Source organism: Geotrypetes seraphini, chromosome 1, assembly GCF_902459505.1.
Source record: "Geotrypetes seraphini chromosome 1, aGeoSer1.1, whole genome shotgun sequence".
Lineage (NCBI taxonomy): Eukaryota > Metazoa > Chordata > Amphibia > Gymnophiona > Dermophiidae > Geotrypetes > Geotrypetes seraphini.
The window spans coordinates 355000720-355027304 of NC_047084.1; the positions used below are offsets into that span (position 1 = coordinate 355000720).

Here is a 26585-nt window from a genome sequence, read left to right on the forward strand (position 1 = left end):
ATCAGAGCTACGTTAGAATTGGCTCCTGAATCACTATTCCACTAGCTCCCTTTTTACAAAGCTGCGCTAGCGGCTGCTGCTGTGGTAACGGCCCTGAAGCCCATACAGATTTAAAGGGATTTGGGGCTGTTGCCGCGCAGCAGCCGCTAGCGCGGCTTTGTAAAAGAGGCCCTAGATTTTGCAAAAGAGATGGCGCAAAAATGAAAGCAAATGCTTGCCTTCCATCTGCATTTGAAATAAAGCATACACTTTTGATGAACCATCAAAGGTATATGCTTTCCTAAGGGATATTATTCTTCCATGTCAGAATGACTGAATTGCTGATAATACACCGTTATTAATGTAATTCTAATTATATACTGCTGAGCCACAATACCTATACCTGACCCAAATATACAGTACAGATGGAAAAGATTTATGGTTATTATTATATACTAATCTTTTGATCCTATACTGTATAATGATACTATATTTTTATTGGAGTTGTTTCTATATAATGTTTCTTTAGTTGATTCCATTTGTATGGATGGATTGGAGATGATCTTCTGTAAATTCTCAGAGGTACATAACTATCTCAGATTCTATTGGTTTTCTGCTCATTTGTAGAGCTCCTGGTTCTTGGAAGGCAGTGAGACAACCTTTTTTGGATATTTCTTTTTGTCAGAATGTGCTGTTATTGCAGATTCTAATCATGATACCTTAGACTTTTTTTCAATAATGGATTCTCATTCCTTATCTAATATCTGCTATTCACTGTACTCATGAGAAAATTAATTATTTGGACTGTCTATTAACATATAGGGGGTACTCTTTCCAATTAAGAACTGGGATTTAACATGGAAACATGTATTTCTGGGTCAGATTATTGTTTCTTGCAGAATTCACTATCAATTGCAATATATTTGTCTTATATAACTACAATTTCTACAACCATCAGACACAGAATAGAATTTCAAACTTTGGGAATCAGTTATTGCTCAAATAGATTTTGATAATACTCCAGGATTCTTGGAAATGTAGCACAATGTTTTATCCTCTACTACTGTGAAGTTAGCTCCTTCGACTGTTAAAACTAAATCTACTAAACATTCAGCACCTTGGTACAATAATGATTTGATAGGGATGAAAAAATCTTGCCGTAAATTAGAGTACATTTAGAGAAGGTCCCATAATGAGGAGGCCAAATTGCAATGGAACATTGTATATAAGAACTATAAAATAGCAATTCAATCTGCAAATGAAGCTATTACTCCTCACAAATTGAATCTAATTGTTTAGATCAAAGGAAGTTGTTTAAGATTTTCCATTCCCTGACACCAGCTTCAATTGAATCTAATAATACACAGAGTTTATCCCCTTCAGCTAGGGAATTAGCTCACTATTTTCCAGAGAAAATAGAAAAAAAATAAGGTACTCAGTTCCTCCAGACATGGATACAGTTATTACCGGTAATCTCTTGAAATTCCAATGGTCCTACCTTTGATTTAATTCCAGCAGATATAGACGTTGGTCTTCATTTTTTCCTATCATACCCCCGCTTTTATGAAGCACATTAGCGTTTTTTTATTGCGGGCTGCAGTGGTAAAAGTTCCGACACTCATAGGAATTCTATGAGCGTCAGAACTTTTACCACAATAAAAACCGCTAGAAAATGCAATAAAAAACGCTAACGCGGCTTCATTAAAGGGGGGGGGGGAGGAGATAATTAGCAAAACTAGTTCTTCATTAAAAAAGATGTAAAAATCCCAAAGTATGCTAGACAGATGCCCTGCTTATTTAATGGCAGGTCCATGGTTTACAGTGATTTTGAATTATTTGTTTTAGACTGAACATTGACCGTCATTGTTTGGAGGGGTTGTATTAACATCTCTTATTAAAAATCTTCCTTTAGATAAAAATCTCCCTTCAAACTATAGGCCAGTTGTAAGTATATCTTTAGTAGCTAAGCTAGCGGAAGCTTATATAGCCAAATTGTTATCTATTTGACAAGATTTGATTGTCTACACTCTACAATTTGGGCTCAGACCTTATCATTCCACAGTGTCCATTTTATTAGCATTAGTTTCTGAAATAAAATGATTGTTTGCGCACAGTAAGTCAACTATTTTAAGAACATAAGAACATGCCACCACTGGGTCAGACCATTGGTCCATCGCGCCCAGCGGTCCGCTCTCGCGGCGGCCCATCAGGTCCATGACCTGTAATGTGGTTCCTGTCCGTTTCTGTAACCTACCTCTTCTTTTTTTATCTGTAACCCTCAATCCCCTTTTCTTTTAGGAACTTGTCTAAACCTTCCTTGAAACCCTGCAATGTGCTCTGGGCTATCACAACCTCCGGAAGCGCGTTCCATGTGTCCACCACCCTCTGGGTAAAAAAGAACCTCCTAGCATTTGTTCTAAACCTGTCCCCTCTCAATTTTTCCGAGTGACCCCTTGGTGTTAGTGGTTCCCCACAGTCTGAAAAATCTGTCCCTGTCCACTTTCTCTATGCCCCTCAGGATTTTGAAGGTTTCTATCATGTCTCCTCTAAGTCTCCGCTTTTCCAGGGAGAAGAGCCCCAGCATCTTCAACCTGTCAGCATACGAATAGTTTTCCATACCTTTTATCAATTTAGTTGCTCTCCTCTGGACCCCCTCGAGTACTGCCATGTCCTTCTTGAGGTACGGCGACCAGTATTGTTACAATTCAATCTTACAGCTGCATTTGATAAAGTGGATTATAACATACTATTGTTTAAATTGTGTTATCTGGAGATAACAGAAACGTTCTATCTTGGATGAAAGAATTTATTATACTATAAAGTTAAAAGGGGTACTCAGAATTCAGATAGTTGGACATCAGATGAGAACTTTCCGGCAACCACACGCGACTTCAAGGCTCCGACCGCATGTAGAAAGAAGAGTAGAAATCACCACGAAAGTAAGGGGAAGGGAGGGAGGGAGATGTCCGGATGGACAGCGGCAATCGGATGGCGGCAATCGTTAGTAAGGAGGGAGGGAGCCGCTGCTGGACTGCGTGATTGGTGACTGCTCCACGGGGCGGTGAATGGCCTTGTCCATGTACCCATGGCGACCATTTTTTTTTTTGCCACCGTTTTGGCCACCATGTCATTCTCTAATAGGAACTGCCTGATGGAAGTGGAATTGAATGGGAATCCGTACATGGCGCTAATACTCTCATACAAATAGAAACAGTTACCTGACTGCAAGTGAACTATGACCAGTCTGTGGTGCTATCATGTATGCATGGAGATTACAGACAGTATCCTACTATCCAGGTGTCCAATAAGACTCCAGTTGCGCAAGGCCAGCTGGAAGCAGCAGTTTTGCCATGCCTTCCCTACCCACTTGTCTTAGACAGGGATTTCTCAAAGTTTAGAGATGTCTGGGCTCAGTTAACTGCGGGCCCCCAGAAAAGTGAAGAACAGTCTTTCCCTATGATCTTTCCTCTGGAGGACCCTGATTTCTATGTAAAGGAACCAAAGGTGCCAAAAACCTACCGACAGAGGCAGCAGGAAAAATTGTGAGGTCCTTTGAATTTGGAGGCTGCAGTTGACGAGGATTCAGTGTCAGGAGAATAGTAACAGTATATCCCAGACCAGTTAGACAGCCTGCCCGAATGGAGTGAGGATGGATCCCCAGGTGATTTTAAGAGAGCCCTGCCTGAGGACGAGTCTCTTATGACAGCTCAAGCTCGAGTGGTGACTGTGTATGGGAACTCCCATGGGCAATTAAGATCCCTCTAGGATAGCATGCCTGTATTTTGCAATTAAAAAGATCTGGTGTATACGGTGGCCAAGGGAACCCTGGAGGGAGAGGAGATAGAGCAGGTAGGTAGGAGAATCTGGAACTAGCAAGCAGTGTTGGAGGAGGGAGGGGAGGGTGCTGGAGAAACAGCATGAAGGGAGGGAGGGAGGGAGAAATGGAATGGGGGGCTGGAAAAATGGCATGAAGGGAGCTGGAGAAACAGGGGGGATGGAGGGGAGAGACAGGGAAGGGGAGGTAGAGGGCTGAGAAAGAGCATGTATGGAGTGAGAGAGGGAGGAATGGAGAAACAGCATGGAGGAAAGGAGGCCTGGAGAAGCATTATGGAAAGGAGAGAGTGCTAGAGAAAAGAGCATATAGTAGGGTAGTGCTGGATGGGAGGGGAGAGACAGAAACAACAGGAAAGGAGGTTGGAAAGAAAGAGGGGGAACCTTGGGAGGGGGGTTGGGGGTTGGAAGGAGAGAGAAAGAAAGAAGCACCCACAGGAGAGGGTGGTTAGTGAGAAGCACCCACAGGAGAGAGAGAAGCACCCACAGGAGAGAGAGAGAGAAGCATTCATGGGGAATGACAGTTGGAAGAAGGGAGAGAAAGAGAGAGAGGAGAGAAGCATTAAAAAGATGGGAAGGGGGACCAAGAAAATGGTTGGAGTGTGGGCAGGGTCATTTGTCCTCTTTTTTTTGTCATCACAATTATGGTAACCCTACATTTGGCATGTCTATGTGAAATTTCTGATCCTCAAGGCAAAATCTTCAAAGTATCTGATAAAATAGTTAAAAATGAGCTTGAGCTAGTTTTGTAGATTTTTTTTTTTTTCCTCACACCATTGTTATCCCCCCCCCTGAAAAAATACCATCTGCCATAAAGACAGTGAAAGTGGCTTTTTCAAAAGGTCACTGAGCTTATATGATTCGAAAGACTGCATCGTATTCCATTTCAGGAAATTAGTTAAGACTTATTTGTTAAAAAATTTGTTACTTGATCGATGATTATATTATAGTACATTATAGCTTTTCTAAATGGTATAATTGTACTGTGGCTTCTTATGTGCTTTGTTTCAACATTGAATTCAGTCTTCTTACTTTGTGATCCGCCTAGAACCTTTGGGTATTGGCGGTATAGAAAATAAAGTTATTATTATTAAAGTTGAATTGGGTAGTGAAGACAGAGTAGGAGGATGAGTGGGAGGACCCTTTCTCCTGTGGGAGATTATAATAAGAGGAGAGAGGAGAGAGTTCCTGGCTTCTGGTTATCCTATTTCTCCTTGTAAATTAATAATCCATTATCTGAAGTCTATGAAACTCTCAACATACACGTGAGGAATTTCAACTATCCTTTTATAACACATGCACAGAGACCTGGAGCCCATCTGGGAATAAAATCCCATTGAAGGACTCACTATCCAATCATCGCATATGTAAAGAAGGTTTTTGGTTTTATCTTCTTTGAAATCAGCTCATTGACAGGTACCCCCCCAATACAGCCTCAAATGGTTATACAATTTTGCTGTAAATGCTTTTTACGGTATTATACTCACATATGGATTGCTTTGTTTACAGACTTGCAACTAAACATGCACATAAAAAAGATTTTATTGGGGTCCCTGAGGAAGGAAGCGAAACATGGTCCGTGTCGGGACCATTTGAGACCCTCTAAGTAAGTGCTTTATTTCATTCACTTTTGCTAATTCTCCACATTCCCGAAATATACATTCTTTATTTGTATTTCCATCAGTTAAGGTTTGCCAATATAAAAAGTAGCATCAATGTCTTCTCCTTATTAAGCAGCTTCCTGGATAAGGATCTCAAATCTACGATATTGACCTCTAGTTCTTACCAACATTTTAGGAAACAGTTGAAAACATACCTGTTCACTAGATTTTTAGGTAATTGATGCATTTTGGGGTCCTTTTATTAAGATGTGTTAACCGATTTAGCGCGCGCTAAAGATTAGCGCATGCTAAAATGCTAAGACAACCCGTAGGATATAATGGATGCCTTACCATTTAACCGCGTGCTAAATCAGTTAGTGCACCTTAATAAAAGGACCCCTTTATTCAATTGTATGTCCACTCTATTTTTGTAAACCGCATAGAACTTAACGGTACTGCGGTATAGAAGTTAATTTTTATGTTATGTTTATGTTCACGATTGAACATAGATATCTTAACTCTAACCATGGTCTTCCCCTCCGTATAATTCCCCCCTAACCCCCCCCATTTCCTTTCTCGTCAAAACCTCAAGCATGTCAACTGCTTCCCAAATAGTACATTTATGGGAATTGCACTATCTCCTAATTGTACAGCTCCCTAAACTGTAAATCTACTGGAATTGCACTATCCCCTAATTGTATAGCTCTCCATATTGTAAATCTACTGGAATAGCCCAGTCATCTTTTTTGTATCCTAATCCCTAAATTGTAATTCTCCAATCTTCTTGTAATTCTCCTGGAAATGTCCAGCTATTTCTTTTGTAATCCGCCCAGAACTGCAAGGTACGGGCGGAATAGAAGCCATTAATGTAATGTTATGTAATGAAAGTTAAATTCACTACATAAAAAAGAAAAGAAGATAAAAACAAAAAACTTTTTTTCACATATGTGATTGAGTGGTGAATCCTTCAATGGGAATTTTATTCCCAGATGGGCTCCAGGTCTCTCAGCATATGTTATAATCGGATAATTGAAGTACCTCATATGTATGTTGAGTTTCATAGCTTCAGATAAGGGATTATTAGTTTGTCATTTTTCATTATATCCCTTTTTGTATTAAAAGGATATTGCCTGACTTATATATTGTAGTTTTATCCTATTTCTCCTGCCAGAGCCCTAGGGCTGAGGGAGACTCCTGAGTAACCGAATTACCTATGGAAGAAAGTCCTAATAGAGTTTGCAGCGGAGTAAGCAAGAGGACAGGAGGAATCGGAAACCCAAGGGGGTTCAGAGCAGAAGAGTATTTAGGACTTTGTTTATTGCAAGGGGAATCCCAGGAGGGGACAGAGACTGAGAGAGTAAGAGTGCTTAATGAGTGCCTTTAAATTGAGCTGGATGTGACTTCTGATTAAAGAAGAAAATGAACCTGTGAACCTGGTGATTTGCCAACACTGAAGGAAATTGCATATAGTTGAGTTGACATCTACAATCAAGTTAAATAAAGAGTTCCAGTTTGTTTCAGTACTCACTAGGCTCTGCCTGCTTCTTTAAAACTAAATTGTGGGGGAGGCTGAGTTCTGCAACTGAGAACAAGGATTTGCACATCCTTCGGTCTACCAGATTTCTCCAGCCCCAGCCTATGCCCAAGCTCAAGACTGTAAATGTGTGATGTGCGTGACCTGTTTTTTCCTCTTTTTGTGAGCCCATGGTTGCATGGCACTCAACCTCAAAGAGCTGGTTAGGGTCCGTGAGATGCATGTGGGTGGAGCCATGTCTACACGGTGACGGGATAAAAGTTGGCCAGCTTGTCTTACTTAAAAAATAGCATCACTTGGCTTAAATAAAAGCCCTGAATTTACATTTAAAGTGCACTCTTGATTTTCCCACACATTTCTTAGCAGACAAGGACTACGTTTATGCCTTGGAGGGTCAGATTTATGCAGATTTACAACATTCCTAATACAGAAACACAGACATAGATTATACCTATCGGGCTACTATCATAGGCCTCCAGGCTTACCTAATGGCATCATCAGATCCCAATGCTCAAAAGGTGCTGAAATATGAAAAGAAAAACTTCCAGAATCCAGTTCCATCATTATGATGAATAGAAAGGAATGGTTGAAAATCAAGTTTCAAGTTTTATTAAAAATTTGATATTCCGCTTATCAAGCTTCTAGTGGTGTACATATTTAAAATGTAAAATCGGGTTACATGAACTATAACATACAGTCAATACTGTTACAGAAGGGATGGGGGGGGGAAATTACATGTCAAACAGGACAGAAAGCCATTGAAGGGTAGCACAGTAGGAGGGGGGGCCCATCTGTAAGTTAAAATATTGAGAAAGTTTAGTTTAAAGATCAAAGGGCGTCTTTGAATAGAAACATTTTTAATTTTATTTTGAAGCGTTCTAGTATTGTCTCTTCTCATAATTCTGTGGGCATTGAATTCCAGAGCATAGGAGTGGTGGCTGAATATAAGAACATAAGAATTGCCGCTGCTGGGTCAGACCAGTGGTCCATCGTGCTCCTGTGGCGGCCCCCTTGTCAAAGACCAGTGCTCTAACTGAGACCAGCCTTACCTGCGTACGTTCCGGTTTAGCAGGAACTTGTCTAACTTTGTCTTGAATCCCTGGAGAGTGTTTTCCCCTATAACAGCCTCTGGAAGAGCGTTCCAGTTTTCCATCACTCTCTGGGTGAAGAAGAACTTCCTTACATTTGTACGGAATCTATTCCCTTATAACTTTAGAGAGTGCCCTCTCATTCTCCCTACCTTGGAGAGTGTGAACAACCTGTCTTTTATCTACTAAGTCTATTCCCTTCATTATCTTGAATGTTTCAATCATGTCCCCTCTCAGTCTCCTCTTTTCAAGGGAGAAGAGGCCCAGTTTCTGTAATCTCTCACTGTACGGCAACTCCTCCAGCCCCTTAACCATTTTAGTTGCTCTTCTCTGGACCCTTTTGAGTAGTACCATGTCCTTCTTTATGTACGGTGACCAGTGCTAGAAGCAGTACTCCAGGTGAGGGCGTACCATGGTCTGGTACAGCGGCATGATAACCTCTCAGATCTGTTTGATGTATCCCCTTCTTAATCATCCCTAGCATTTCTGTTCAACCTTTTTGGCTACCGCCACGCATTGCGCGGATGGCTTCATCTACTTGTCGACCAGTACTCCCAAGTCTCTTTCCTGGGGGGTCTCTCCAAGTACCGCCCTGGACATCCTGTATTTGTGTATAAGATTTTTGTTACAGACATACATCACCTTACACTTATCCAGGTTGAACCTCATTTGCCATGTTGCGGCCCATTCCTCGAGCGTGTTTATATCACGTTGCAGATCTTTGGAATCCTCTTGCGTCTTCACTATTCAGAATAGCTTAGTATCATCTGCAAATTTAATCATCTCACTCATCATACCAATTTCCAGTTCGTTTATAAATATGTTGAAGAGCATGGGCCCAAGCACCAAACCCTGCGGCACTCCACTGGTGACACTTTTCCAGTCCAAGTATCGTCCTTTTACTAAGAACATAAGAACATAAGCAGTGCCTCCGCCGGGTCAGACCATAGGTCCATCCTGCCCGGCAGTCCGCTCCCACGGCGGCCCAAACAGGTCACGACCTGTCTGAATCACCAGAAGGGGCTCCCTTGCCACCTTGGTTTCTCATTGAAGTCCTATCTTCCCATCGTAGTCCTAACCCTCCGGTCTTGCACATGCATAACCTGATTGGGTTTCTATACTTATTACCTGGTTAGCTTTCTATACCTGTGTTACATCCCAGCACCTCTCTCAGTATCCCACGATCCCTTTATCCCTCAGGAATCCATCCAATCCCTGTTTGAATCCCTGTACCGTACTCTGCCTGATCACTTCCTCCGGTAGCGCATTCCAAGTGTCCACGACCCTTTGGGTGAAAAAAAACTTCCTTGCATTTGTTTTGAACCTATGTCCCTTCAGTTTCTCCGAATGCCCCCTCGTACTTGTTGTCCCCTTCAGTCTGAAGAATCTGTCCCTATCCACTCTCTCTATGCCCCTCATGATCTTGAAGGTCTCTATCGTATCTCCCCTGAGCCTCCTTTTTTCCAGAGAGAAGAGCCCCAGCCTATCCAACCTCTCGGCGTATGGGCAGTGTTCCAGCCCTTTTACCAGTTTCGTTGCTCTCCTTTGGACTCTCTCAAGTACCCGCCATGTCCTTCTTGAGGTGTGGCGACCAATACTGAACGCAGTATTCCAGATGTGGACGCACCATCGCTCGATACAATGGCATGATGACTTCCCGCGTCCTGGTTGTTATGCCCCTCTTTATGATGCCCAGCATCCTGTTGGCTTTTTTCGAGGCTGCTGCGCATTGTGCAGATGGCTTCAGTGATGCATCCACCAGCACACCCAAGTCTCTCTCAAGTCTGCTGTCTCCCAACAATGCCCCCCCCAATTTGTAGTTGAACAACGGGTTCTTTTTCCCTATATGCATGACCTTGCATTTTCCACGTTAAAGCGCATTTGCCATTTGTTTGCCCAGTCTTCCAGCTTGTCCAGGTCCCTTTGCAGGTCCTCACACTCCTCCCTGGACCTAACTCTACCGCACAGTTTGGTATCGTCTGCAAATTTTATAACCTCGCACTTTGCCTCCTTTTCCAGGTCATTGATAAATATGTTGAAGAGTAACGGCCCCAGCACCGATCCCTGTGGCACACCGCTCGTGACTCCCCGCCAGTCAGAATATTGGCCCTTCACTCCGACCCTCTGCAGTCTACCCGACAACCAGTGCTTGATCCATCTGTGCACATCCCCTCCCACCCCGTGGTTCCACAGCTTCCTAAGCAGCCTTTCATGTGGCACCTTGTCGAAAGCCTTTTGAAAATCGAGGTAAATGATGTCTATGGTTCCCCATTGTCCACCCGACTGCTTATTCCCTCAAAGAAGTACAGAAGGTTCGTTAGGCACGACCTTCCCTTACAGAATCCGTGCTGGCTTGTTCTCAGTAGGCCATTCCTCTCGATGTGCTCGCAAATGCCGTCCTTGATCATAGCTTCCACCATCTTCCCTATAATTGAAGTCAGGCTCACCGGCCTGTAGTTCCCGGGGTCACCCCTCGATCCCTTCTTGAAGATAGGTGTGACATTCACCAATTTCCAGTCCTCTGGTACCTCACCAGTTTTCAAGGATAGGTTGCAAACATGCTGGATTGTGCCCGCTATTTCTTGTCTTAGTTCCTTCAGAACCCTTGGGTGGATCCCGTCCGGGCCTGGTGATTTACCGCATTTTAACATGTCTATCTGTTTGAGGACATCCTCCTTACTTACCTCTATGTGCTCCAATTTGTCGGCCTGTTCCCCACTCATGAGCTCCTCTGAGTCCGGTATATTAGATGTGTCTTCCCTCGTGAAAACCGACGAGAAGAACGTGTTCAACCTCTCAGCTACCTCTTTATTCTCCTTAATCACTCCCTTCCTATCCCCATCGTCCAACGGCCCCACCTCCTCTCTCGCTGGTCGCTTCCCCTTTACGTAACTGAAGAATGCCTTGAAGTTTTTCGCCTCCCTGGCCAGCCCCTCTTCGTATTCCCCTTTCGCTTTTCTAACCTCTTGGTGGCATTCCTTTTGGCATTTCCTGTGCGTCTGGTGATTTTCCTCCGTTGGGTCCTTTTTCCATCTCCGGAAGGATACTTTTTTGTCATTTATTGCCCTCTTTACTTCAGTTGATATCCAAACCGGGTCCTTTGATCGCTTGTTCTTGCTCTGTTTCCTATCCGCCAGCCAGTTTTTAATCCACGTGAGTATTGATGGGATGGATAGAAGGTGTTGGGTGTTTGATCTAAGAGCTCTTAAAGGGGTGTATGGGATTAAAAGTCTATCCAGAAATTCTGGAAGATTTGTGATACATGTTTTGAAAATTAAGCAAAGAATTTTATATGTAATTCTGTGAGATATTGGGAGCCAGTGAACCTTTATCAAGAGTGGTGTGACACGGTCAAATTTTTTTCCATTTTCAATGAACTGTATTGCAGTGTTTTGAATGATTTGCAAAGCGCCTAAGCTTTTTTGGGGTAATTCCTTTATACAATGCATTGCAATAATCTAAACAGGAGATAATGAGAGAATGGATCAGAATGCTCCATGAAGGAGGGTCGAGAACTTTTGAAAGTGAACGTATCATTTTGAGTCTATGAAAGCACCCTTGTACAACAGAGCTGATTTGTTGTTGATATGTTACCTTGCTGTCAAGTATAACACCCAGAAGCTTCATGGATGATATTATTTGAAATGGCGAGGAGTTGAGGCAAATGGTTTTTTTAAAGATAAATTCCCTCTCTACATGGAAATAACATTGTTGAGGATTTTGTAATGTTTAATGCTAACATGTTGTCTTTAAGTCATTGACCTATTTTTTTTTTCCATTTTTGGTGAATGTTATTAATCTCATTTGGATGTAGAGCAGGGCTGCCCAAGTCCGGTCCTCGAGATCTAATGGCAGACCTCTGGTCTGCCCCAGTGGAGGCAACTTCTTATGTTCTTATGTTCTTAATATGCATGCGAGAGAGATTTGCATACCAAGAAGGCAGTGCAGGCAAATCTCTCTCAGGCATATTCATTGTGGATATCCTGAAAACCGGGTTGGGCCCATGTGCCTAAGGCCCTGCCCACAGGAGGGGCCTAAGGCTCCCGGGCCTATTCTGATTGGCCCAGGTGCCTTAAGCCCCACCTGTAGGTGGGGCTTTGGGAGGGATGGGCCAATCTGGCTCCATTCTGCTGTGGGCTGCCTGCCGGACGGACGGGTTTGGCACCCGTCTGTCCGGCCAATGTTAAAAAGGTACGGGGAAGGGGGTGGGGGGGTGGGGGGGTGTGGGGTCGGCCGGGGGGGTCACGGGTCGGCTGGGGGGCCGATCGGGGGTTCTGGGGGGGGCGGACGTTGGGGGGGAGGAGGGTTCGTCGAGGGCAGGAGGGCCTGGGATCCCTCCTGCCCGTAATGTATGGGGGGGGTGGGGGTAGGGGGTCGCCGGGGCCAGGAGGGCTTGGCCTCTCTCGTGGCCCAATCGAGTAGCGGCGGGGAGGTCGCCAGGGCCAGGAGGGTTTAAGCTCCCTCCTGGCCAATCGAGTAGCGGCGGGGGGGGGGGGGGATGCCAGGGCCAGGAGGGTTTGGGCTCCCTCCTGGCCCAAGCCAGTCACAGGGGGGGGGGGGGTCGCTGGGGCCAGGAGAGCTTGGGCTCTCTCCTGGCTCGATGTTAATCGGCGGGGTAAGAGGGCTTGGGCTCCCTCTTGCCCCGATGTTGTGTGTGTGGGGGGGGGAGTGATGCATCGCGGCAGGAGAGATGCCTCATCTCTCCTACCATGATGCCATCATTCCTCTACCGGAACTGCCGCGGGTCACGGCAGTTCAGGTAGAGAAGTGATGGCATTGCGGTAGGGGAGATGAGGCATCTCTCCTGCTGTGATGGTTAGGTTGCCGGGCCGCTGAACTGATGATGCCAGAGGCCATCAGCTCAGCGGCCCCTTTTTCGGCCCTTAGACCTGGTTTTATTTCATCTAATTCAAAAAGGTCTAAGTGCCGACTAGGCAACCTTTAACTGTTTTGGTTATACCTGTTGTACGCCTAGGTGTAGGTCAGCCCACCTCCCGCCCACTGCCCGCCCTTTCCCCTCCTCTAAACACACCTCTTTTCTCTCTGTGCATTTAGTGGCAGGGGAAAGGCCTAAGCTGTTTTTAGATACATCTAAAAACCAGCTTTGGTTATGGGTACTTGGACGATCAGGCTTTTTGATCGTCCAAGTAGCCATTTAGGACACTTTTTAGACGTTTTTTTTTTTTTTTAATTATTACCCCCTTAGGCTATAAGTGGTCTATAAATTCTAAAAAAAAAGTCTAGTTTAAAGCAAGCATTGAAAAACTGGTGCTACAGATATCTGTAGATTCTGTAAGAAAGAGCTATAAACAGTCACTGATCTCATGGCTAGCTGCAAAGAGCCAATGACATAAAATTTTATATAGAAAGGCTCAACACGGTGGCATGTCTCATTCACTGGAAACTCTGTAAGCATTACAACATCAGTATACCGGAAAAACATTGGGATCATGAACCCAAGAGAATTGTGGAAAACAAAGAGGTTATGATCACCTGGGACTTCCCCAGCCCAATTGATAAAAAGCTGGATGTCAGAAAACTAGATCTAGTGGTAAAAAGAGAAAAACACCAGAACAGCATAGATTATAGAGATGTCAGTCACAAACGATTACTTGGTGAATTGTGTGGAGAGAGGGAAGATCCTCAAGTACCAAGAGATGCAGTCTGAGACCAAGAAAATGTGGCAGAAAAATATAGAAATATCTCCCATTGTTATGGATGCCAAAGGCTTCATTAAATAGAATTTCCAAGTGCACCTGGATAAGTTGCCTATACATCTTATGAACTCCAGAAAGAAGCTCTCCTTGGCACAATGCAAGTACTTCATTGAGCATTAGCAGTAAATTTGAAAGACTGAGATCACACGCCACATGCTCTGGCTTAGGAGTGAGGTTAGTTTTTGTTATGATATGCACAAAACTAAAACCAAAAAAGGAAAGCAACACACCCCATCGCAGTAAACCAGTCAAGAAGAGTAGGGCCAGATAAATGGTCTTCCCCCCAATAAAGGAGAAGAGGCCTGAAGATGTCCAAATAACAATTTTATTAAATAACAGGTTAGAAGAACTCTCAATGTATGACTCAACAGGGGGCTTTGTTTCGGCACTTATACCACTAACCAGATAGCTGTCTGGATAAAGTTGTTATGTACCATTGGCTCATGTTAGAGTCCTAGCGATTTGATGAATTACAGATCTAAAAATAATTGGTTTTGTGCTAGTTTAGTAAGGTCTTCCAGTGTCATCCCCATAGTTATTTTTAACATGTCCAGCCATCTGATTGCAGGTTGCCCTCTTCACCTGGTACATGGACTTGTCATTCCACTGGGGCTTACGCGCATCTAAGAAGCTGAAAGCTATTTCGTTGGTAGTGGTCTAAATATTGCCCCTTGGATTAGATAGCACAATCCATCAGCGCTAATTCTGGATATTCATCAACAACCAATATGCAGATACTGCTGCTGAATATCTGGATTTTTTTTTGTTTTTTTTTACCCATGGCAGAGAACATTTTAAAAATCACTGACTCCCAAGGGTTCAGTACCAGAGGGTAGGTAAGCAAATCATAGATACATAGAAAAAAAGCTCTTGGAGTCTGCAAAAAGGACAGATTAGTGTTCTGAATATTGCTGCTAACCAGATAATCTCTGAGTCCATTCAGTCTCTACCTATAGACTGCTCTGGCCAAGGTGGTCAGAAGAAATGTTCTGGTTAATGCTGTTGAATATTCCTCTCACCTGCACTTATCTGGGTAAGATCTGCTCCTGGATGAATAATGTATTTAAATATTGACCCCTTATTTCATAGCACACTAAAATGATGGCAAAAACCAAATTCTCAGGATGCAGATGTAAATAGTATCAGTTATATAACTCAATATAAACGTACTGCTATATAAGTACTATTGGGACCACCATTCAAACAGACATAACTGAGACAAGCAAATAATAAAGTACAAAGTGGAGAAAAACAGACCTCAATAACTTGGCTCCTGGACTTCTTTCCCTGCCCCCTCCCCCAGCTTGAGCAACTACTGCTGCACGTGCTGGCCTGGCTCCCTCTGAAATCACTTCCAGGTCACATAGTTCATTCAAACTGCACATGTTAGTAGACTAACTCTTCTTCTATACAGGGGTTTCAGAATTGTTTTCTTCATTACTAAAGAATAATGGATTCTAAGCAGAAGCAATGTGCCATCATTGAATTCTAGATGAAGGAGGGGTGCAGGCTGTCCAACATCCACAGAAGAATGTTTACAGAGATGGCACTATTGACAAGAGCAATATGCACAGATGGATTAAGAAGTTTAAAGAAGAGGAAACCAGCATTGAGGACAAACCATGTAGTTGGAAGACCATCAACTGTGACTACTGACACAAATCATCGGTGAGTGGACAAATTGATTTGCATGGATAGACGAGTCACAATCCGTGAGCATGCTGCACAACTGGACTGTGGTCACAATGCCATACAGAAGATGGTGGAAGACTTAGGGCAATTGACACCTGATTTGAAGGAGAGAAGGGTAGAAATCTGTTCTGATCTGCTGGAAGCATTTGAAGCCAATGAAGCCACATTTTTTCCCGATTTGGTGACAGATGAAATGTGGGCATATCTTTATTATCCAGAAATGAAGAATCAGTCCATGGAATGGTGTCACATCTCTTCTCAATGGCCTAAGAAGTTCAAGAGCTAGCAATCAGTACAGAAAGTCATGGTGACTGTTTTTTTGTGATGAAAAGGGCATCATTTTCCTTGATTTTCTGGAACGTGGCTGTATCGTGACAAGCAAGTGGTACATTGAGACACTCAAGAAACTTAGAGAAGCCATTAGGAGGAATCTGGAAATGATCCACATTCACCAGACAATGCACGACCACAAACATCTTTGGCAATAAATCTGGCGATCGGCAAATTGGGTTGATCAGTGGTCCTCTATCCACCATACAGCCTGGATATGGCACCTTCTGAATGCCACCTGCTCAGTCCAATGAAATACAGTTTTCAGGGGAAACAATTTGATGACACAGATGAGGTGAAAGTAACTGAAGAAGTGAGTACGACAATGCATACATGAATTTTTTCAAAGAGGATTTCAAAGTTAGGTTCATTGATGGCACAAATGTATTGCTTGTGATGGAGACTATGTTGAGTAGTACCTTTGTATAGAGGAAGAGCTACTCTACTAGCATGTGCAATTTGAATGATCTATGTCAATTAATAATAAAGTTACGCCCACTTTTGCATTGCTTTCGGTACAGCTCTCATTTATTACTTCAACTCAGGTTGCAACATAGGTTTCTACTTTTGATGGTGGTATTTAGCCCTTATCCAAAAATAATTGGTACAATTTTCCTTGCTAAGCCAACACTAGGATGGCAGTTGCACCATAAATTCAATTATCAAATGAACTCAACAATTAAATAAAGGGGTCTCAGTACGGGCTCAATTATCCCTACGAGTAACCAAAAGCCCCAGGCAGGTATTCATAGGTGACTAGCACTAGACCAAAGGTCTAAATAAATCCTGCTCAGTACATCATGATACCCTTGTATTCTTAAATAGTTCTAATGAATAAATATAAAGTGCAAATGTGCATCCAGAATTGGGTACAAGGAAAATATAAAAGTGTTTTAAAAAGACCCAAAGAAATCTCCAAAAAATCAAAAAGCAAAAAATATAAAAAAGCTATAATCCTCAAATCCATGAACAAATAAATACATAGATTATGTCAAAAATTTCAAAAAATCATATAAAAATTCCATATCAAAATTCATATCCAAGCACCATTGTGTCTCCAATTCTGAACAAGTAGAAAATCAATAAAAAAATGATAAAGAACAACAATGGAATAAATCATGAAACAACCTGCTCAGCTGAATAAACTAAATTTTCAGTTCATCTGTTCATCTGTTTAAATTCATGTCGATACTGTATCTCCGTTCATTGAAATCAATCAGAAGTCAAAGTCTCCTGATTGATTTTTTGGGATTTCTTCGGGTCTTTCTAAAACACTTTTATATTTTCCTTGTACCCAATTCTGGATGCACGTTTGCACTTTATATTTATTCATTAGAACTATTTAAGAATACAAGGGTATCATGATGTACTGGGCAGGATTTATTTAGACCTTTGGTCTAGTGCTAGTCACCCATGAATACCTGCCTGGGGCTTTTGATTACTCGTAGGGATAATTGAGCCCGTACTGAGACCCCTTTATTTAATTGTTGAGTTCATTTGATAATTTAATTTATGGTGCAACTACCATCCTAGTGTTGGCTTAGCAAGGAAAATTGTACTAATTCTTTTTGGATAAGAGTTTTTATATTATTGGTTTTCTTGAAGCCTATTCGGTATATAGCCCTAACATATATGATCCTAAATTTTATCATCAAATAATAAAATTGTGTACCTTTCATTTAGATAAGCCCCTTTTTTCTAGTGGGAGTCTTTAATCTTGTAATGGACCCCACTAAAGACAAATCTTCTTCACCCTCAATGATACCAATTGGTAAAGGTCGGGCACTTCAAGATATTTGTCAAACCCTAGATTTGATGAACTGAACCCTAGCTCTAAGTATTATACTCATTTCTCCAGAGCTCATGGCTCTTTCTCTCATCTTGACTATATTTTGACTTCTCCTTCTCTTTTCTCACTATAACCTCAGCAGACATAGGTCCGCTAGAAATAGCAGATCATTCCCTGATATGAATAGCCTAATGAACTATATTATAGACAACCTCACTTGTGGAGGTTTCCTTCCTATTTGTACCAAGATCAAGCCTTTAGAAAATATTTGGTAGAAAAATTTGAGACATTCTGTAAAACTTAAGATCAGCATAAAACAGAACCAGTGAGAGCTTGTTTGGGGTGGGTAAGCTGACTTGCTTATTGGGTGGTTAAGGCTAGATGGGATGAGGTGGAGTCAGGAGTTAGGGGCTCGAGATTGGCTAATTTTGGGGGGGAGAGGAACAGGCTAAAAAAGAAACTGGGCAATGATAGGCAAGGGAGAGAGAGCAAGAGTAGGTGATAGGGTGGGGAGAGGTGAAGGGAGAGAGAGATTGGGTGGAGAGGCGTGGTTTCTGACTTTGTGCTTTTGCCAATGGCCTGCAGAGAAGCATTACAGAACTGATGGAACATTGCTGCTATTTGAGTTTTTGCCAGGCACTCGTGGCCTGGATTGACCACTGTGGAAACAGAATACTGGGCTAGATGGACCATTAGTCTGATCCAGTATGGCTATTCTTTTATTCTTATGATTTTCTAAGGTTTTTCTTTTTCCTTAGACAAGGAATGGGAAAACAATCTTCGTAAATCAGACCCTAAAAGACTTCTGGTATACCTCAGAAAATTTCTGTTCCTCTCCTCCACCTTCTCCTAGGATACACAATTTGACTGATACAATTTTTGCTGAGTATAACCGGCGATTGCAAACTTTATTATGTACTCATGCCTTGCATTCTTTTTACTTAGAACAACTACCTGGTTAGTGTGAGCGAAAGGGCACTGGGAAGGTCACCATCTCACATCTTGCCTTTGGGCAGACTGCTATCTCTGGGATGAAGGGGGAGGAGGAAGTGCACAGCTAAAGGTGTACCTAGAGCTTCAGACACCCTTAAGCTGGACCTGGAAAAAGATTGTGCTAAATCTGGATTTAAGATTTCCTAGTGCACACTTCTCAAATAGAGAAATATTTCATATTTTACTAGATTTATACAAATATCTTTAATTGTATTCAGTCACTCACATTATTTTAGCAGAGAAAACATCCATAGTGTTTCAAGCCACACAGGTCACATAGGGGAAAGCACTGTATGACTTTTATGGCATACCCTGTCTTACGTTTCTGTAGCCTTGTGTTTAAAATTAGACAGTTTCTGGATTTCCTTTTCAATTGAGTTAGACAGTGTTTTTCTCTTTATCTGCAGCCCCATCTTAGCACGAGGTTATAATTCAATCTTGGTGCTCTGCTTGTATGAAAACCTGCAGGAGCACAGCAGGATTTAATAACAGCCTCCAGCTCCATCAAGACTTTTTACTGTTTGTTATTACCTAGTTCCTAGAAATCTAATATTACAGCCATTCAGGCAATCAGACATCTAGGGAATTGTCAAAAGAATCACGTTTTGCTTATTATCAAAAGCTGAAAATGGAATAATCTCACCACTTGGTGAATAATTTTGACGAGGAAAAGTAAACAAAGCATTTTCTTAAAAAACAAACAAACCTGTCATGTCAAGATGCACTCTACTTTACTGGATTGAGTAGTCCTCATTCTAATCCAAAATGCATCCAGGTTGCAGATATTTATAGACTCATCTTGACCTGCCAATGAAAAAGTATACACTAAATCCAGAATAATGGACAGGATTAGATGAGGAACACAGGGGGAAGGGCACTGGTTCTATGTAGGTATAGAGTGGGCAAATCGCTACTCTGAAGAATACATGAGTCATCTTGGTCTTTGTCAGTTATACTCAATATAAACGTACTGCTATATAAGTACTTTTGGGACCACCATTCACACACCCTCCAACCAAAAACGTCAAAAGAAAAAAACTGTATGACAACCTCCCAGCCACTCGAGCTGCAACACTCGACCCACAACTCTACAACTTATTGACCATGACCACAGACTACAAAACCTTCAAAAAAGAAATACAAACCCTTCTATTCATAAAACCGAACTAACACAATCAGAAATGTTCCAAACATCACCTGCAACTACTACATATGAACTTCCAGTATCATGACAACTCAGATGTAATCCTTAACAACTCAAAGAAATGTACAAACTACTCCCTAATTACTTCTAATCTCCAGACAATCCATTTGTAATCCGCCTTGAACCGCAAGGTAATGGCGGAATAGAAATCCGTAATGTAATGTAATAACTGAGACAAGTAAATAATAAAGTGCAAAGTGAGATTGTTTTCAAAAATGGCTGCCATTTTGAAAACAATCTCGCTGTTTTATGGCATCATGAACGGATGAAGAATTGTTAAGTTTCCCCTGAGGTAGCTCAATTAAGCAACAAAACAGAAGAATGTTTGGGTGAAGTCAAAAGCACTAACTGAGATAAGTGAATTTTGTCTACACATATCGGGATATTTCTCATGAGAATTGACTAGGAATACTGACATTCAGGTAGTTTCTATTTTTTTTCACTGTAGTTGCCGTCACGTTTACAAGTCTACTATTGTGGGTTCCTATTGAAAAGAACACATACTGAAGAGTAAGAAGATGAAGAATGAGTGTTGATTTTCCTGTTATGTGGAGGTTTTTTTACAGACCTATGATGATACGGGTTCTAAAGGAAAATCAGTATCTTAGCTTATTATTTCTTTCTTTCTTTCTGCATTTTAACCTACCCTCCTCTTGTTCTTATCCTTTTTATTTTTTCCCTATGATATTGTAAACCTTTCCTGCCTGTCTTTGCCTACCTATGTACAGTTTAGTTAATTTGTCTATGTCTATTCCCTTGCTTGCTTTTATTGATTTTAATTACTGCCCATTGCTTTTATCTTTTGTAAACTGCTTCGATTCGACTTTTTTTTGTTAAAAATAGCTGTATATCAGATAAAATAACTGTACTGTACTCTACACCTCTCAACAGTTATGAGAAACTGAGCTAAATTATGTTTGATATGACAAGGGATGCTTATGCATTCAAAATGTTCTAGTTTCTTATTCTTAAATACCTTTTGAATATTGTTCTTTCATCTTGAAAGTGTAAAATATAATGTGTTGATCAGTGAAACAACTTCCTACTTTAATGCACGTTGAATTGTGTTTTTTTGATATCAGAATGTAATGGTGTGAAGATTTTTACGTGGAATTCTATTTTCCTTGTTGACCTGCAAATCTGATGCCTGAAATGCAGCAAAATACAAAAACAGGGCAAGATTAATGTTTGGGATTTTGACACATCAGAATATAACTTTTGCTAGCGAACAGCTAAACTGGCTCCCATTGACTCTTCCACTTTCACTTTTCCTGTATTAGTTTTGAAATGATTGAATAACTTAAAATTTTCTTCAAATAATTTCTGCTTATCTGCCCTACAAAGCGGCACACCAGACTTTTCTTCAGAAAAATTGCTGGCATTTTTCAAAGGGATTCTCCATGGATAATTGGGGGGGGGGGAGAGTTAATCCATGGAGACAGCCCATTTTGAAAATTGCTCTATCCTGTTTGCAGGGAATAGTTGCAGTGCCATTGACAAGATTGGTGAGGCATCAGGGCCGGCTCAGCACAGAATACACAGCGAGTTTGCTCCTGAGAATTCTGTAGAGACCTTCGTGCTCAAAGTCGTCTCCAGGCCACAGTTTTGCAAAAGGAAGCTTCCCTTACAAAATTAAGGGGAACGTTTATTAAGGCGCGCACTAAGTGCTAAGGCATCCATTATATTCTATGGGTGCCTTAACATTTAGTGCATGCTAAATTGATTAACGCACCTTAATAAAAGGACCCTTAACTTATAGTACAAAGGGGAGTTAAAAAAATAGCCCCCCCCAATGTTTTGAAAAACACATTGCTAGGCAACAAAAATGCTTCCAACGTGTGAAATTTTATAAAATAGAAATATACAAGGAATAAAATAAGTGATGCCCTGTCAACCTACAAAAATGACAAATACCCAGATACATATGAAAGCAAGTGAAAAATGTACCTCTGCGAAATAATGCGTCCATATTTAGCAATTCAAACATGAAATTAATCATTTCATCTTGCTCTTTCAGGAACTTTGGCAAATAAGATGCTAATCTATGCAAATTGTGTTCAAAAATCCTCCTACAGCGAGGGAAGAAGTTATTACTTCTGTCTAGGGCTCAACCCTACAGAAAGTTGGAGTGTGCAATAATAACCTTTATTCTAAAGAGATGGGAGCTTGAGACCTTGATGGAGGCAGAGCTCTTGGTTTCTTCCTGAAGGTAAAGCACCTCGTGCAGTCACAATGGAATAAACTGTCATGTTCGATGGTGCCCTAGATCTTTTTTTCTGCATAGGTCTGTATGGTCACAAGCACGAATGCAATTGTCTCTACAGAAAGGGAACTGTGCCTAGTTTCTTAGTGGTAATTGCGCTCGGGTGGGTGTCAGTGGTGCAGTGCTGCTATGCTCAACTTTATGTGTTGGTTTGCCGAGAAAGATACTCTTATGGTTCACCTGCTTGGTACAGTGGCAGCCTAGGATGGTTTGCAGAGGAAGACAGATCTGCTTCTGACACTGGTGACATTAGATGGTTTTCAGAGAAAAACCCTATGGTGTATGTCTAATTTGCTTGTGAAACAGGCAGTCTGGCATGGCTTACAGAAACAGACACTGCTGTATATTTGCTTTGCTTGTGACGCTGACAGGGAGGGATGGTTTGCAGAGAGAGACACTCTGCTTTATGCTTGAACTGCTTGGGACACAGTCTGGAATGATATGCAAAGAACAGACTTTCCCCTTTATGCTTGATCTACTTCTGACACTGGCAGCCTGAGATGGTTTGCAGAGAAAGATACTGCGAGAGGTCATGGCAGCCATTTTATTACTGCTACTGTTTAACATTTCTGTAGTGCTGAAAGGCATACACAGCACTGTACATTTAGCATGTAATAGATGGTGCCTGCTCTGAAGAGCTTACAACAGTGTCTCACAAACTTTGTCGAGCCAGGGCACACTAAACCTAGTGTCCCCGGCTTGAGACGCTCGGAAGTGCGCTGGCGTCGGTGTGATGACATCATGCACATGCGCGACATCAGCGCGCTGCTGTCAGCGCATGCGCAAAGGCCCTTCAAACGGGCCTTGTGCTGAGAGAAAGACCCGCGCTAGTGCGAAGGACCGGCAGAGAGAAGAGGTGCTGGCGTCGGGAGATTGCTTACAGGACATGCCTCTCTTCGCGAGAGGCACGTCTTGTAGACAGTCATCTGGCATCGGCAACTCTCCTCTTCCCCAATGTACAGCGGCACATTAGAAATCTCAGGAGGCACACTGGTGTGCCGCGGCCCACAGTTTGAGATACACTGGCTTACAATCTAGTTTAGACAGATAAACAGACAGGACATATAGGGATAGGGAAGTTCCTTGCAGAGAGAATAATAGGAAGGCCATAGGTTATTTTCTGGGGAGTGGGAGTTAGGAGTTGAAAGAATTCTAAAAAAAAAGTGGGCTTTTAACTTGGATTTGAATACATACTGCAAGAGATGGAGCCTGACATAATGACTGAGGGAGTCTGTTCCATGCATACAGCGCAGCAAGATAGAAGGGACGGAGTCTGGAGTTGGCAGTGGAGGAAAAAGATGCAGTTATGAAGGACTTGCCCGATGAATGGAGTTCATTGGGGTGGGGGGGAGCATAGGTGGAGATAATTGAGGAGAGATATTGAGGGGCTGCAGAGTGAGTACACTTGTAGGTCTCTAAGAGGAGTTTGAATTATATTTGGAAATGAATGAGGAGCCAGTGAAGTGACTTGAGGAGAGGGTTAATGTGAATATGGCGGCTCTCATGGAATATAAGTCATGCCGCAGAATTTTGCATGGATTGGAGGGGAGAGAGATGACCTGAGCAGAAGACCTTAGAGAAGCAAGTTGCAGTAATCTAAACAAGAATATGGCTAAGGGTTATGATAGTGTGCTTGGAAAGGAGAGGTCGGATTTTGGTAATATTATAGAGGAAGACACGACAAGCTTTAGCAGTTTGTTGGATCTGAATGGTGAAGGAGACAGATGAGTCAAAGATGATCCTGAGATTGTGAGCTGACGAGATAGGGAGGAGGAGAGTGTTATCCACAGAAATAGAGAATGGGGGGAGGGGGAGGTGAGTTTAGGCTGAAAGATAAGAAGCTTGGTTTTAGCCATATTCAATTTTAGATGGCGGTGAAACATCCAAGTGGCAATGTTGGACAGGCAAACTGAGACTTGGGTCAGGATTCCTGTAGAGATATCTGGTGTGGAGAGGTAGATCTGGGAGTCATCACCATAGAGGTGGTACTGAAAACCATGGAAGGAGATCAGTGTATCGAAGGAGTGGGTATATATGGAGAAAAAGAGATGTCCCAAGACAGAACCCTGAGGTACATGACTTGACAGTGGGACAGCAGTGGAAGAGGATCCCCCATTCCATACACTGAAAGTGCGATGAGAGAGATGGGAAGGAAACCTGGAGAGAACAGAACCCTGGAATCCCAGCAGGGCCAGCTTATTGAAGAGTAGGTGGTGATCAACAGTATCGAAAGCATCAGATAGACACAGAAGGATGAGGGTAGAATAGAGGCCTGTGGATCTGGACAGGAACAGGTCGTTAGAGACTTAACAAGGGCAATTTCGGTGGAATGGAGTGGGCGAAAACCTGACTGAAGTGGATCGAGAACAACTTGAGATGAAAGAAAGTCCAGGCAATGGCACGTTCAAGTATCTTGGATAAGAAGTAGAGGAAGGAGATGGGACGATAGTTGGAGAGGGGTGTGGGGTCTAATGAGGATTTTTTAAGGAGAGGTGTAACTATGGCATGTTTGAAAACATCGGGAATAGTTGCAGTGGAGAGTGATAGGTTGAGGATGGGACACCTTTTTTTAAATGGCGGAATCAGGGCTGAAGGAGGGGCACTGAGGAGGTGACAGGTTGGTGGTGAGGCAAAAGAGATTCATTTTTAAATGGAGCTGCAAGGGGCAGGAGTGAGGGGGCTGTGCTCCTGTTCCTAACAATACCTGTTGAACCACCAGGTAGACAGGTAGGCCCAGAGGGGGGTCTATCTAGACATTGGGAGGGTGGGGAGTGGGTGGGGGAGCTCATCGAGGGAGGAGGGGTACTTAGATCATTGTGGACTGGGGTAGAGGGCATGGGGGGCTATAGGAGAGACAGGAAAGGGAATAGGGAGAATATTTGGAAATAATAGTTATGCAGGTGCCAGCTGGTATTTAGTGCCAACACCAGCATAGCTAAGCAGTTTAAGACAGCTTTTCAGCCACCATAAATTAAGGTGTTGGCACTGAATATTGAGGGCACTCTCATAAGCCCGGACTCCTCCCCAGTGCTGCCCCTAGTGCTACCCCTCACCTGCCCCCTTTTTGGTTGGGAGGCTGTGGGGATATTCAGTGGTGCTCTCTGTTTAAAGGCTGATAAATATCCCCACTTAGCATGAAGTGATTTAAGCGGGCAGGAAAGAATCCTGCCCGCTTGCATTGTTTTGAATATTGGGCTCATTCTGTTTTATGTTTGATCTGCTTCTGACTCTGGCAGTCTGGAATGATTTGATGAAAAAAGTAGATACTCTTTACATACGAATATATGAAAACACTGGAGAAACCTTTCTGCCTACATCGGTAGTCTGAATAACTGTTTTCCTCAAGGCTGATCATGAAAGACGTTATTTAAATAATACCCCCCCCCTTTACAAAAGCACAGAAGAGGTTTTTAGCACCGGTCAGTGCTCTGAATCCTTGGTTCATAGATAACAACGCGGAAGACAAAGGCGCGCGCCAACAACTGAGCGCAAGATGGAGGCGCGCACCGAAGAAAATTACTGTTTTTAGGGGCTCCGATGGGGGTTTTTTTGTTGGGGAGCACCCCCAGTTTACTTACTACAATTCGCACCGGCGTTGTGGGGGGTTTGGGGGGTTGTAACCCCCCCCATTTTACTGTAAACTTAACTTTTTCCCTAAAAAAGGGAAAAAGTGAAGTTTTCAGTAAAATTTGGGGGGTTACAACCCCCAAACCCCCCATAACGCCCTCACAACGCGGCGCGATTTGTATTAAGTAAAGTGGGGGGTTCCCCCCCACACCCCCCGTTGTAGCCCTAAAAACAGTAATTTTCTTCGGCGCACGCCTCCGCGCTGCGCTCAATTGTCTGCTCGTGCCTTTGTCCCGGCGCGCTTTTGACCTGACACCGAATCCTCTGCTCAGATGGTCATCCAGTTCCTATGAGGTTCGGAGCAGCGCAGAGCATTCAGCCTGCTGGCCGGTGCTTAAACTTGCACACTTTTGTAAAAAGGGGGGGAGGGAAGTTAATTATCCTTCTGACTGGACAGTGATAATTCAGAGTATTTTATGTGAAGACTTCTAAAGATTAAAAAGCAACATTTCTCTACTGGAAATGACTGCAAAGATCATAAGCATTACAGGCGAGTTGACTAATGATTGATAGGGTAAGCTTTGCTTACCCTTAAATGTCACCACTGATCAAAAACTAGCTTTGAAATAAAATCAGAAATGTCAATGATCATTTTTCTAAACAGTGAATGCTTTTGACTGATATGGAATAGAAGAAAAAAAAAAAAAAAAAGCAAAAGATACAGTGATGGCAAGACAGATGGTTGCAAGCAATTACTGAGCCTTTCTTGTGGGTCAGCAAGTTTCCTCTTCCTTGTCTTCAAAGATCCATTAGCCAGTCATTTAAATTTCCTTTAGAGTATTTTTGGGGGTTAAAGGGAGCCGATGCCATCCATAAAGACTGATCCTTTTAGGCATTTTTCTTTACAACTCCACAACAACATTCACTGAGCGCAGCCCCTTGATCCGATTAAAAATGCTTTATTAAATATCTATACCCATTAATTGTACAGGAGTTT

General features: G+C 42.5%; 1 long non-coding RNA gene across 3 annotated transcripts in view; it reads left to right on the plus strand.

The window, feature by feature from the left end:
• LOC117359613 overlaps window positions 1–20886 on the plus strand; it is a 33539-nt gene extending 12653 nt beyond the window's left edge. The window contains exons 2-3 of one of the 3 annotated variants that reach the window (XR_004539283.1): window positions 5320–5416; window positions 20207–20886. This is a non-coding gene — a long non-coding RNA (uncharacterized LOC117359613). Of the gene's footprint in view, window positions 1–5319; window positions 5417–6559; window positions 6934–20206 lie in introns of those variants that run through there. The other 2 variants (XR_004539292.1, XR_004539288.1) reach the window with 2 other exon arrangements.
• Window positions 20887–26585: the final 5699 nt, after the last annotated feature.